This window comes from Engraulis encrasicolus, chromosome 13, assembly GCF_034702125.1.
Source record: "Engraulis encrasicolus isolate BLACKSEA-1 chromosome 13, IST_EnEncr_1.0, whole genome shotgun sequence".
Taxonomy (NCBI): domain Eukaryota; kingdom Metazoa; phylum Chordata; class Actinopteri; order Clupeiformes; family Engraulidae; genus Engraulis; species Engraulis encrasicolus.
This window is the reverse complement of record NC_085869.1, coordinates 17,306,653-17,319,893: the sequence shown is the minus strand read 5'-3', so window position 1 is coordinate 17,319,893 and position 13,241 is coordinate 17,306,653.

The window sequence follows — 13,241 nt, the reverse complement described above, 5'->3', positions numbered from 1 at the left end:
GCCTCCTCCACTTGCGCTTGTCTCCTCGTCCCGTCTCCTGGCCCCTCCTCCGTGGAGAAAACGATAAAGTTTCCAATATCTGTGCAGCCACAAGCTCAATTGTTGAGGGACTGTTTTTCATTCACCATCCCAATTGCAAATGAGAATAAAAAACAGTCCCTACAATTGAGCTTTTGCAAGCTATTGAAACTTTATGCGTTTTCTCCACGTGAGGAGGGCCAGGAGGCGAGAAGCAAGTGGAGGAGGCAAGTGGAGGAGGCAAGGTCGCATATTAAGACGCACTCCATGGGTAACGAGGAGCAGGAAGGATTGGATTTTGCTTCATTAAAATATCCACACTGTACAGGAAGCTGCACAGTACAATCAGTTCCTTTCGAAAATACAACATTTTGGCCACTTACCACCTCTTTCAGCAGAACTGCCATTCTACAACAACAAGAAAAAAAACACAGAGCAGTCTCCACTCAAGAGCATCAGTTCATGTGATCAGTTGGCAGTCACTTACTGCTTTTTTGTTTAGAATTTCAAATGTAATCAGCACTTATTCATATGGACTCACCATGGATGGCTATCATTCTTGCTCTGGGAACTGGCAAAGATATGGAGGTTTATATACAAATGCGTTATGCAGGTTTACTAACTGAACTAAAATCTATCATCATGTGGGTAGGCTATAACAGATAAAACATTTTTTTTGCAACTGGCAAAAGCTTTAATCGAATCAATTGTGTACCAAGGATGTCAAGCAAAGGTTGAACTGAAACATGAAAAAAACCATGTCAAATTAATTTCACTTTTTCATTTAACTTTCTATAGGCCCACATGTGCTCTAAACAAAACTTCAGTGTTGGTCTGGAAGTCTAGAAATATCCCCAAGGTTTCAAAGGTTATAAGTAATAAAGCAATCATAATTGCTTCTTAATTACCTCAATTATTTAAATAATAATAATTTTCCCAGATTATCATCAGGATAATTTCTCCATTTCCAAAAGAAATGTCTTGGGTAATTTGTGAGTTGAGAATCGAGTATATTATTATTTGATGATATACTGCCCTCTAGTGAAAAAGACCAACAGCCTAAGCCAGTCTTTCTCAACCTTTTTTTAGGCGAGGCACCCTTTCAATTCATGAACATTTTCAACGCATCCCAAACCAATAAGCCGTAACATGGCATTGCATCCGATACCACACAAGCTTAGAAAGGTAACACATTTGGAGACGTCACACGACCTACGTTCGAAGTTACAGCTGACGGGGGCGACCTATTTTTACTTTATTGTGCGTAAATGGCAGATGAAAGATTCCACTGACTAGCATTAACTTTATCAATTTAGACAAATATGTATTATATTACATAATTTATTTATCAACCACGTTTCTGCGGCACCCCTGAGGTGGGCCCGTGGCACCCCTGTTGAGAAACACTGGCCTAAGCCACGGGTTCCCAAACTTTATCATGTCATGTTGTTGATGCTACTCCCCTGGTTGTAGAATAACATTTGTGACATGTTTACATATTTTTATTTTTGTTAATGCTTCTGGATAGGGTACTACAGAATGCATTGTGTTCAAAATTCCAACAATTCAAAGCTGACAAGATCATTATTAGCTTTCTATTAGATTTCAAATAAAAATCTGTGCACTTCACTTCCACAACATGCGCTCAGAATTTCATCTGACCCATAATACAAGAAATGTGAAGGGCGTGCACTTAACTGCCGCCGACAAGTGAAAGTGATTTTTTTTCTCCCCCTGACTTCAAATGTTGCTGTTCAGGAGGACTGGCATTTATCGGGAAGCTTGGCTGCAACAGCTGGGGACAGATTAATAAACATGCACTTCTACCAGACCTGGGGGAAATCATGAGCATATTGGCTTGTGGAGGACTTTTGGCCGTGTGAATGGTATCACCTCCATGCAGTCAGTCGCTCTCTCTTGGTGCGTGTCAATCCCCTCTCTCCCGGGCATAGCTGGACTGGCCATAAGGCGCACAGGGCATTTGCCTGGTGGACTGTTGATGATTTTGGCCCTCTCCTCAATGTAGTGTGATCAGTCCTCATGCCGCCACAGCTGACCTCTCCGAGTCAGATTTGCTGTTGTAGTCCAAATAGCTGGAAACAAATGACTAAAAATGTTGTCAAAGGCTTCATTGTCTCTCTCAATGCCTGGCAGACTGGTCTTGGCAAAACATTTTTTTAAAAAATGTTTTTTTTTGTCCCAGTCCAGCCTTGCTCCCGGGTGCTGTGCCTGTGCTGGGCGAACATGGAGATTGGGCTTGGGGATGGGCTTGGGCTTGGGGTTGGCTTCCCGACAGCTTATGATCAGCTAGTATGGCTGAGCTGATGGAGAAGGCAGGCAGCACATTTTGACATGGTGAATCGACGTCCTAGAACAGTGGTTCTTAATCTTTTTTTTAAGACATGCCCCGTTGGCCTCAGCACAGGCCTCCCCATGACATCATCATAAGACTGACAAACCCCCCAACACCCCCCCCCCCCTTAGTATTAGAAAATTAAATGGACTAATGCCCCCTAATGCCAACATAGAACCGCCCCCTCTCAGCTGTATCCTTATCAGGGGATACTGGGAAGGGTGGCTAGAGGGAGGGGATATGTGCAATGTTTTATGTGTATTTATGTTTTTAGAGTGTGAGTTTTTAATGGAGTCAATGTACATTTATGTTTTTATGGTGAGACGAAAGATAAATTTCATGCATGACAAATAAAGTATATATACTGTATATTCAGGCGAGTGGTGGCGGGGCTTAGTTTTCATTGAGTTGCATTAGTCTATTTAATTTTTCAACACTAAGGGGGGCGTTGGCAGGATTATGATGATGTCAGTGGGGAGGGGGGCGTTGGGAGGCTTATGATGATGTGAAGAGGGCTTTTGTTAAAAAAAGGTTGAGAGCCACTGTACTAATGGAGGCACACCAAAAGCAAGCCAACTAATGGAGTCCATATCTCATCTCACAAGGATCTAAATCAGCGTGTCTCAACATTTTTCAGATGGAGGACCACTCCCCCCCCAAACATTTTTTCAGGGACCACCTGTCAACTGAAGTGACAGTTGACGGGTGGTTATTTCGATGCAGATCACTTACTTTTTATTTACATTTACAAGCCTGTCTTATTGTGGTGAAAATATGACTTCAACTATTTAGCTTTGTAATAATGTTACTAATATATCCTACTGCTAGCTCGTCTTGCAAAAGTAGAACTCCCCTCGCGGACCACCTGAGCTCTGTCGCGGACCACTAGTGGTCCCCGGACCACACTTTGAGAATCACTGATCTAAATGTACTGTATATCACACAAATATATTTGCTTCAGGTGTGTTTTTCCAAAACTGAACAGCTCAAACAGATACATGTAAAAAATGACTAGTGTTCTGTTTCATTCTATGGTTGTTGTTTGATTAGTTGAAGTCTGCCATGGACCGATTGGTATAATTATTTGTAGATTGATTGATTGATTTATTGATTGATTGAGTAAGTCACTCATGCTGCCATCCTGTTTATTGTGGTCAACAAAATTGAGGTTAAAAAAAAAGAAAGAAAGAAAGAAAAAAAGACTCCAGCGTTTTGGGCCGGGGCATTCATGTCCAGGGCCAGACTGTCTGGCAGACAGATACTTGTCTGGCACGCCTCCATGTCCTCCTCTTTTACCTGGCTCCAGACTCGCCTGGGCCTGCTGTCTGCTCTGGTCTATTCTGCAGCCCTCTCCTCTCCTATCCTCCTCTCCTCTCTGAAGCCCTCTCCTATCCTCCTCTCCTCTCCTCTCCTCTCCTCTCTGCAGCCCTCTCCTATCCTCTCCTCTCCTCTCCTATCCTCCTCTCCTCTCCTCTCCTCCTCTCCCTGCAGCCCTCTCCTCTCCTCTATCTATAAAATGGCTAGATCCGCCCATGACTTAGTGAGAGGAAGCGGATCTAGCCATTTTGGGGCCCTAGGCGAGATATAAACATGGGACCCTCAAAAGTCATTCTTTAAACACGTCACCAATTGACATGGAAGGAGCGAGGGTGCTATTTTAGTCCTTTGTCTCGTATACATCTTTGATAACTTTACATATGTGACAAATTAGGATCAGGCCTACTTTTTGTGTGTGTTTATCGCGACTGGTGTGACAGTTGGGGGCCCCTATGGAGGGCCGATTTGGTCGAGGCCCTATAGGCGATTGCCTAGATTTGCCTAATGTCAAGTCCTCCTCTGCAGTCAGTGCTGGGCTGCATGGAGACTGCAGTGCCTCTCAGCAACGCTGTCTCCTCCTAATCCCTGCACCACCCACACGGCTTATCTGGGAGATGAATGAGGAGAGCCGACAGTGCTGCACATGTCACCACCGAGTTGATGCCATAAACATAAAGCAAAAAAAAAGGACGGCTGTAGATTCACCTCATGCAACTAACTACACGTACACATACAACTCTCCCATTTTATTGACATAGCAGACACCAAGAAAAAAAACAGAACCAGCTTTTAAATGGACATCTCAATTACTGAGCCAACCCCTGTTGGCCCATTCTGTTCTCTTCCAGGGATATCATGGGTGATTGGGTGATGACAGAGGCAATTCTAGGGTCACCTGGGGCCCCAAGCACAAATCATAAGAAATTTGAACCAAAATCGCCAAAATTGCAATTGTTTTAAGTGTGGGTTTTATTCACCACCATAGTGGCTTGGGGGGCCCCAAGCAGCTGTTTGCCTAGCCTGGTGACAAGATGCGCCTCTGGGTGATGGCGAAGCAAGCAGTGGTGTGACATGTCACACGACCATGGTCATTAAAAGTCACTAAATGGCCATGGGTCAGTAAAAATACTAATTCTCAAGTCAAGTCAAGTCAAGTCAGATTTTATTGTCACGTTCTTCATATGCACAAGTCATACAATTACGTTTTCTCTCTATACCATGCCAGGACATAGACATATACAGGACTGGCATTTTACAGACTGACATAAGTGCAAGACAGGACAGGTAACAATAAGTGGTCAATAATAAATACAGTACAAATGAACATTTAACATTTAACATTTAACATTTAACATTCAACATTTAACATTGAACATGTAAACAGAAGATAGATAAATATGAAAAAAAGAATGTTGACATTACAATAATAGAATAATAACAGTGACAGTAGAAAGTAGACAGTAGACAGCATTGTGTGCAGCATGTTGTATTGTCTTGTGTTCTAGGACTGAGGTTTCTTTTACCTCATTTGAAATGCACCTCGTCACAGAAGGTACAGTAAGAACAAAGGCGTAAATCTGGCTCATTTCTATGATGTCTAGGACGTCAAAGAGAAACAAAACATGACCAGGTGTCTCAGGTTCCTGAGGCCACCACTCTTTACCTGCACATCTTGTCAGCACACTTCACCTTTCAAAAAAAAGACAAACTGCATGGGGCTCATGCCTGGAAGATTATTCAAGTAAACAGTTAAACCTCCCTCAGTTTACTGATGAAGATGGGTATATATGTCACAACACAACACAACACAACACAACACAACACAACACAACACAACACAACACAACACGTGTGTCACATAACAACACAGCATGACATGACATGACGATCAGGCTATCAAAATTACTGGCTCCCCTCAACCCTCCCTATCTGATCAGGAAATCCATTCTGATCATCACAGAGGACCCCCTCCATCCCCTCTCCCAAATGCTTCCATCAGGTTGGTGCTACAATGTACCACTATCACACAACAACAGATATAAGAAATCCTTCATCTCCTCAGCTGTAGCCCTGCTCAACACAACACAACACAAGATGAACAATACCATCTATCCAGCCTGAACATACATGTATTGTCTTGTTATGTCTTGCTTTGTCATGTCTTTAATATCTATGAGAATGTCTGGAGCCCTGCCAAAACACAATTTTCTGTTCCATGTGTAACAAACCATTTAAAAAAAAATCTTATCTCTTTTTATAGTTTTTATCTTATCTCTTATCTTATCGCAACTATGTCCTTTATTAGGCCTATTAGGTCTAACATTATGAAAATAAAACAACATATTTCAAAGTATTTTATTGCAGTGCCAAAAATGTGTATGTTGTTCTCTCACATTGCACAAAGGGGAAATGTGTGATTTTTACCGTTCATAAAATTGCTTTTGACAAACCGGAAAAACCCAGTGCCCAATGTACTCAAATACACAAACATGAGAGAGGAGAAAGATTTGTTTCCTTTTTAGCACTGCCAAAATTCCGCCGACTCTGTCTTTGTTAAATTCAATTACAGCATTTTCACAAATTGCCAAGACAGGGCATTCTTATTCAGCTGAGTATCGAACTGTTGGCAGTGCACAAGTCAACTACAGTGGCCTAGATCTCACAGTCAGCAAGTCAAAACAGAGGAGGGGGGGGTGGGAAAATAATGCTCCACGTCTCCTGATTCTTTTCAAGCTTTATGAAAGATTCATCAGCACGTCTCATCTGAGTGTAATGCGCACACACTTTGCTCTCCTCTGCAAACACGCGGAGTGAAAACGAGACGCTTATCTGGAGCATGGGAGTGCTGTACAGGGGTGAGTTTCTCAAAAGAGAAGTTGTTAGCCTGTTAGCAACTCCGGTAGTTGCCAACGGGAAAATGCATTGAAAACAACAAAGTAGCTAATGTAGTAAGCAACTTTTCAGCTCTGCTGAATCCTATGGTGTTGCATTGCGTTGCTGTCAGGACTGGCCATAGTAGGGCATACAGGGCATTTGCCCGGTGATGGACTATTGATGATTTCGACCTGGCCTTCCCCTTAATGTAATGGTATCAGTCCTCATGCAGCTACAGCAAACCTCTCCGAGTCAGATTTAAAGATTAATTTTGGCATGGGGTCAAAATAACTGATATTAGATGACTAAAATTGTTGTTATAGGCTTCATTGTCTCTCTCAATGTCTGGTGGACTTGGTTGAAAATGCCCGGCCTGGTTTTTCATCCTAGTCCAGCCCTGGTTGCTGTTCTGCTGCTGGAGGTGGTGGTGGGGACATGGTGGCATTGGGCTGCAGGACAATCTGCTTCATCTGTGGCTCTGAAGACTCCACTGAAGACTCCTAGTTTCTTTCTCATCCTATTTCATCTGCCAGCCACCGCCGAAGATGACACTGTAAATCACATACAATCTCTCTATGTCTTTCTATACATCTCTCTCTCTCTCGAGATACATCTCTCTTTCTCTCTCTGTCTCTCTGTCTCTCTGTCTCTCTCTCTCTCACACACACACACACACACACACACACACACACACACACACACACACACACACACACACACACACACACACACACACACACACACACACACACACACACACACACACACACACACACACACACACACACACGTCTGAATTCAGCGCGAAAAGATAGGCACGCCTAATTAACCAGCTGCGTCTCATTCTCCACTGTGCCGTCATTTGGTGGAATTTCTGCGCACTGGAAGTTGGAACGCCTCTTTATTAACTATACAGCATTTATTCTCCACTCACTTGTCTCCTGGTCAGAAATGTTCTTTCTCGCTCACACCCACCACCTCCCCTTTCGCCTCCTTTCCACCGCTGTTCGATCGATTCGTCAGGTGCCTTGCCCTAGCTTCCTTCCAGTTCACCTTTCTCCTTTGCTCTCCAACAATCATCTGCCGGGGGGTGTCCGCTCAGAATTTGCACATATCTGCGGGCTAGGGTGCATCAAACGCCTCCTATGAAAAAAACATTTCATAGGGGGCATTTGATGCACCCTACTGCGGGTGCAGATACTGCCCAAGCTCTCAGTGGCGCCCCGTACTCCCGAGCTCAAGAATGTCTGCTGCATAGACATTTCTCGGCCGTGGCAGTACTTCAGCACCATGGCCAGCGATCTTGCCCAATACGCCACGTAATCTATCTCAGCTTCTTGAGTGCAGTGGTCCCTGTGGACCCCGTGAAGCACTTTAATGATCAGTCCACCGCGTGGACAGCCACTCTCCTGCGAGAGCGGCACGATCATGAGAAGTCTGTTCTCCAGCGAGAACAAAGATGTATGCATACATGCTCAATCTAACTTTCAGAGAGTGAACCAATGAACTAAGCCAGGGATTGATGAATTTGTTGCAAAATTGTGCCCAGACCAAAACCATCCCTAAACGTAACCTCTAACGGGGCGTTGAGGAGCTACACGTTAACTCGCAAAGGCGTAGTGCACACACGCAATAGCCAGTTCAAAATCGGCGTGTTATCTCACTTATTTGTCGTGATGCCATGTTGACAGGTAATAGGTAGGTTGGAGTGACAGCACTCCAGACTGTCTGGACACCCTGCACCACATGCCACCCTCTCTGCTCCCCCACTGCCCTGCCAGGTGCCAATAAGGCATTGTCCTCTGAGGGCTGGCTTTAATTAGAGAACAGAAACACATCAGGTCGCCAGTGGAGAATGATGAATGTGTTCATCACAACTACTGGGCACCACCACTGCTCCCTCTCTACAGGATCCAGGGTTGGACTGGCCATCTGGCATAGCAGGCATTTCCCAGTGTGCCCCGCACCCTTGTGGGCCCCTATTTTCAGAAATGTTTAAAAAAAAATAATAATAATAATTACATTTCTGAAAATAGGGGCCCATGAGGGTGTGGGGCCCACTGGTGAATCAGTTCTGCGCTGGTAACTATTAGGGGCCCCTTTAAGCCAAAAGTGCCCAGGCCCTATTTCTCCCCCCGTCCAGCCCTGAAAGGGGCAAAGGAAGGGGCAGCAGGCCAGACAGTGTGCCTCCAGAGAGGGGTGAGTGTCTGTGTTGGTAGGTGTGTTACAATGTGATAACTTTTGCCTCTTTTCCACTGTTGGTTTTCTGGTAGACCAACAGGTCGACTCGACCGCCACCTTTTGCTTTTCGACACAGCTCAATTGTGAAGCACAAAGTGGTGGCCGAGTCACGCTGTAGGCCCACCAGAAAACCGGCAGTGGAAAAGAGGCAATATTGTATGTAAAATAGTTAAATGTAGACTAATGGCTCGTTATTGGACACGTTTATTTAAATAAACAAAACAGTCTGTTAGTTTGTTTGTTTTTAATTTTGTTTATTTTTAATTTGGGCTACCTTACAAGGCCTGTGACATGAAATACTATACACAAGAGCAAAATGTTTGCCAAACCTGCCAATATGGTTAAGGCGATAGCTGCAGAAATGGTTGCTTGGCAACCACCAAATGTCAAGCTGCATAGTGACAACGAGAGTTTTCGAAACCAGAGACCTGCCTGTAGTGCCGCCACTAATCACAAAGCTGTCTGGGACCTGGCCCACACTCAATGTGAACTGCTAGTGTAAATGAATAATTCTTAACAGCAGGTATTTGTTCATGATAATTATGCATGATGATCATCCCTATAAAAAATAGCAAAGAACAGGTACATCACTTCCATTATGTGGCTAAACCAATAGGCCTACATCAATCATTCAAAACTAATCATTAAAAAGTAACCAATTATATCAATAGTCTACCAAGTCAGTCTCTCAACAATCATTTCACTTTTTTCAATTCACAGTATTATTATTTTTTCAGCATGGAGGATTTTGCACATCCTGATAGTGTGTTGACGATCCGATTTCTCTGACATAGCCACAAAGATACTGTATTCCTTAGCCTGTGCCTCGTGTTTACAACAAGACAGGCATTTCACCACTTTTTGTTGTAGATCTGACTCGCTGCATTCATTGGCTGGAGTTAATTGTGTTCACCAGCTGGGGCAGGCTTTGGCGCCGAGGATCCATTTGTCATCAGAGGGAGCGCGGAGCGCCAATCCGCTTATCAATGTGTGTCTTGGTGAAGTTGCCATGGCAACCATGTTTACGGCCAAGGCATTGGCTCTATAAAGGGAAGGCAAAATGATATTGGTGCCACCCAGGCCTGTGTGTGTGGTGTAACAAGAAAAGGAGCATCCACAGCATCCAGCGTATGCTCTAATATCAGGAGTCTGCTCTGCTCTGAGCTATTCACAGCATATGTGACGTGTTATTTAACAATGAATATGCCACAAAAAAATGTGCAATTGTCCACATGAGCAAATAATTAAGGCTGTCATATTTTGATGAGTTTGCTATAGTGAGTGTGTAGCCGATTGTGGGAAATGAGAGCTCAACGACCCTTTTAGCACTTTAGGGAATGTAAAGGGGGAAAAAACACATTTGGAATTGGAGGAGCTGTCGAGTGTCTGGGAGACAGCCAATTTAGATAGAGGCAAATGAGTAATTAAAGTTGACCTTGTGGTATAAAGACTAGCCTATTAGTGTGGCGCGCCAATTGTCAAAAGGAAAAAAAACTTGAAACACCATTACTTCCCTCTCCTTTGCAGACAATGTGGATTTCGCTTCATCTGTCCATTATTCAAATCATCTCTCTCTCTCTCTCTCTCTCTCTCTCTCTCTCTCTCTCTCTCTCTCTCTCTCTCTCTCTCTCTCTCTCTCTCTCTCTCTCTCTCTCTCTCTCTCTCTCTCTCTCTCTCTCTCCAAAGGTAGTACTTTTAAGATGGATGAATTCACTGGAAATAATCTATAGTCTCATGTAAGTAAGGATAGAGAGTATACGTTAAAAAAAGTAAAGTACAGAGACTGACACAAGGAACAACAAAACACAAAAAACCCAGAAGTAACAGGCACTGAAAAGCTGAAAATAGTCCACTTTGAATCTCAGTGGAGATGGTCCTCAAAATATGCTGCCAGCTAGGCTACCCATAGCTGTTATGATAACGTTACAACATGCAGTATTTTGGGAGGGATATTACAACAGAAGAAAAGGAAATGAAAAATGCCTGTGAGGTCCCACCAGCTTGTTACCTCCATTCTCTCTCTCTCTCTCTCTCTCTCTCTCTCTCTCTCTCTCTCTCTCTCTCTCTCTCTCCTCTCTCTCTCTCTCTCTCTCTCTCTCTCTCTCTCTCTCTCTCTCTCTCTCTCTCTCTCTCTCTCCTCAGCCCCTCGTCCCTCCACCCATCTCAGCAGCCTCTATACTGAAGCCAGTCATTCTTCAGTCACAGCACTGAAATGTGTTTGATGTGTTCAGAAAGCACACAGCCCTTTTCCCTGACTGTGCAGAGAACAAAAATAGGTGTCCAGGTTTAAGCCACAGTAATAATTCATAAACAAAACAAAAAACACCCAACATGCCTGTTAGCCTTTTTTTTCGGGAAAATGCTGAGAAAACAGAGCTGATTAATGCTAGTTTTGAGACATATACAAAAACATTGTTTTGAAGTCGGAAAATTGTCATATAATGATCCAACATTGATTTCAACTGTCATTTTCTGACACTATAATGGTCTTGGATTACAAACTGTAAGGCAGTCCAGTTTAGCTTTTGCTTTGTTTTTTGGTAAACTGAGTTCTGTAATACGCATGAGAACAATACTCAGAGATTGTCAAATCCAGTCAAGTCAAGTCTGTTTTATTGTCAATTTCTTTACATGCACGGGTCATATGAAGAATTTGAAATTACGTTTCTTACTTTCCCATGCAGACATAGATATACTTTAGGTATGGGCATAGACAGTATAGACATAGACTGTTTAGACATAGTACACATACAGATATTTAAAGTGCAAGACTGGACAACAGAAGACATGTAGAGAACATACATTAAAAGAGGTATTTGTTGTGCTTTTCTAAAAGTCCTATTGTGACAATCTGACATAGTAATAGTAGCATTGTGAAAAGAAAATAGATATTATTGTTGTCTGATGAGATGATGAATGAGATCAATATACCGACGGACAGACACAGTGCCAGACAGTGCAGGCTTGAAACCGTGACTCGTCCGACCCCTCGTGGGCTTAGATGGACGTCTGCCATAGGAGGACAAATGGCAGCAGAAGCGAAGGCTTTGCGGAAGCTATGGATTTAACTCTGCACATGTGTCGGGCATGCAACATGACACAATGGGCTTGGTGAGGGATTCCCTATCTGCTGTGCTTTCCCTGTATAGGGAAACACATAGGCTACTGGGGTCAGCACATGGGCTAAATTGTCTTGTTACAGTATGTTGTATACGTGGGGTTGGACCATAGGCAGCTAAGTGAATAAAACTAGCTTCAAGACAATAACAGGGCATAGTCTGCTTACTGAGATGGTGAATCACACTGCATGCATGTAGCAGCGAATCGAAATAAACTCAAAGTTTTGGGGTGTGTTGCCATAGCAACCCTTATCTTTTTTTTTCCTGCAGTCAAATTTGTTTCATTCTTGCACTGCTGTGATAATTTAGTCAATTAAGTCTGCAACAGTTCAAGCCCACAACTCTAACACTGGGAAGAAATTAGCCACGCTTGCCTTTTGACTGTTTTGGGTCTGTTAGGGGAACACTAATCATCTTATTCATTTCTGTGTGTTGGAGCTGCAGACATGTGAATGGTGCCATCTCACACTCTGATTCTCTTAAGCGATCTGTTATCTCTTGTCCTATTATAAGCCTGTAAGCCCCTGTAGTTCACATTATGACAATCATGAAAAATTAGGGTTTTTTTTATTTTTTATTTTAATAGAATGTTATATAACACACAAGTCATACACTGTATGGGAAAACTCAGCAGGAAAAACATTCTTACTCACACCCATGTTAATTTAATTTTGTCAGAATGTGATGTGAATGATCATACATCAGATTTGTTCCACTTAAGTGTCAAAAACGCAACAACATTGTTCAAAAAAATGACTACATTTGACAAGATTTAATTGAAACGCTCATGGTCTGCGACTCTGCCGAACTGCCACCATACTGGATTTAATATCACCCTCCTATATGGTGAACACAACAAGACAGTCGCCCATGGTTACACAAGCAATGTTTTCTCCAAATAGAACACACCGAGTGGAGATATCTAAAGCCATGGTATGGGGCTGTATTGTGTGTGTTTCAGAGATCCCCCCTCTCTCTCTTCCCTTGAAATAATCTGACAGCAACTATCAAGGGAGGAATTTCCTGGCTTCCTCTGGCAGTAGGAGGCGGATGTAACAATCAGTTGCATCAGCCAGCGAGGCTCACCGTTGGGATTCACACACTGGAATCATACAAAATGACTAAGGCAGGTTTAGGAATATCCAACTGGAAACTGCTTATTGTCTATTTGAATCATGGTGTCACTCAGACAGACGGTGCATCCACCAGTGTGGTCTCTTTTTTTTTTGGGGGGGGGGGGATTATGGCTACCACCATTATTAGTCATAACATGCTTGCAGACATGTCCAGAAAGATATCAGGGTTGCCAGATGAGGCTG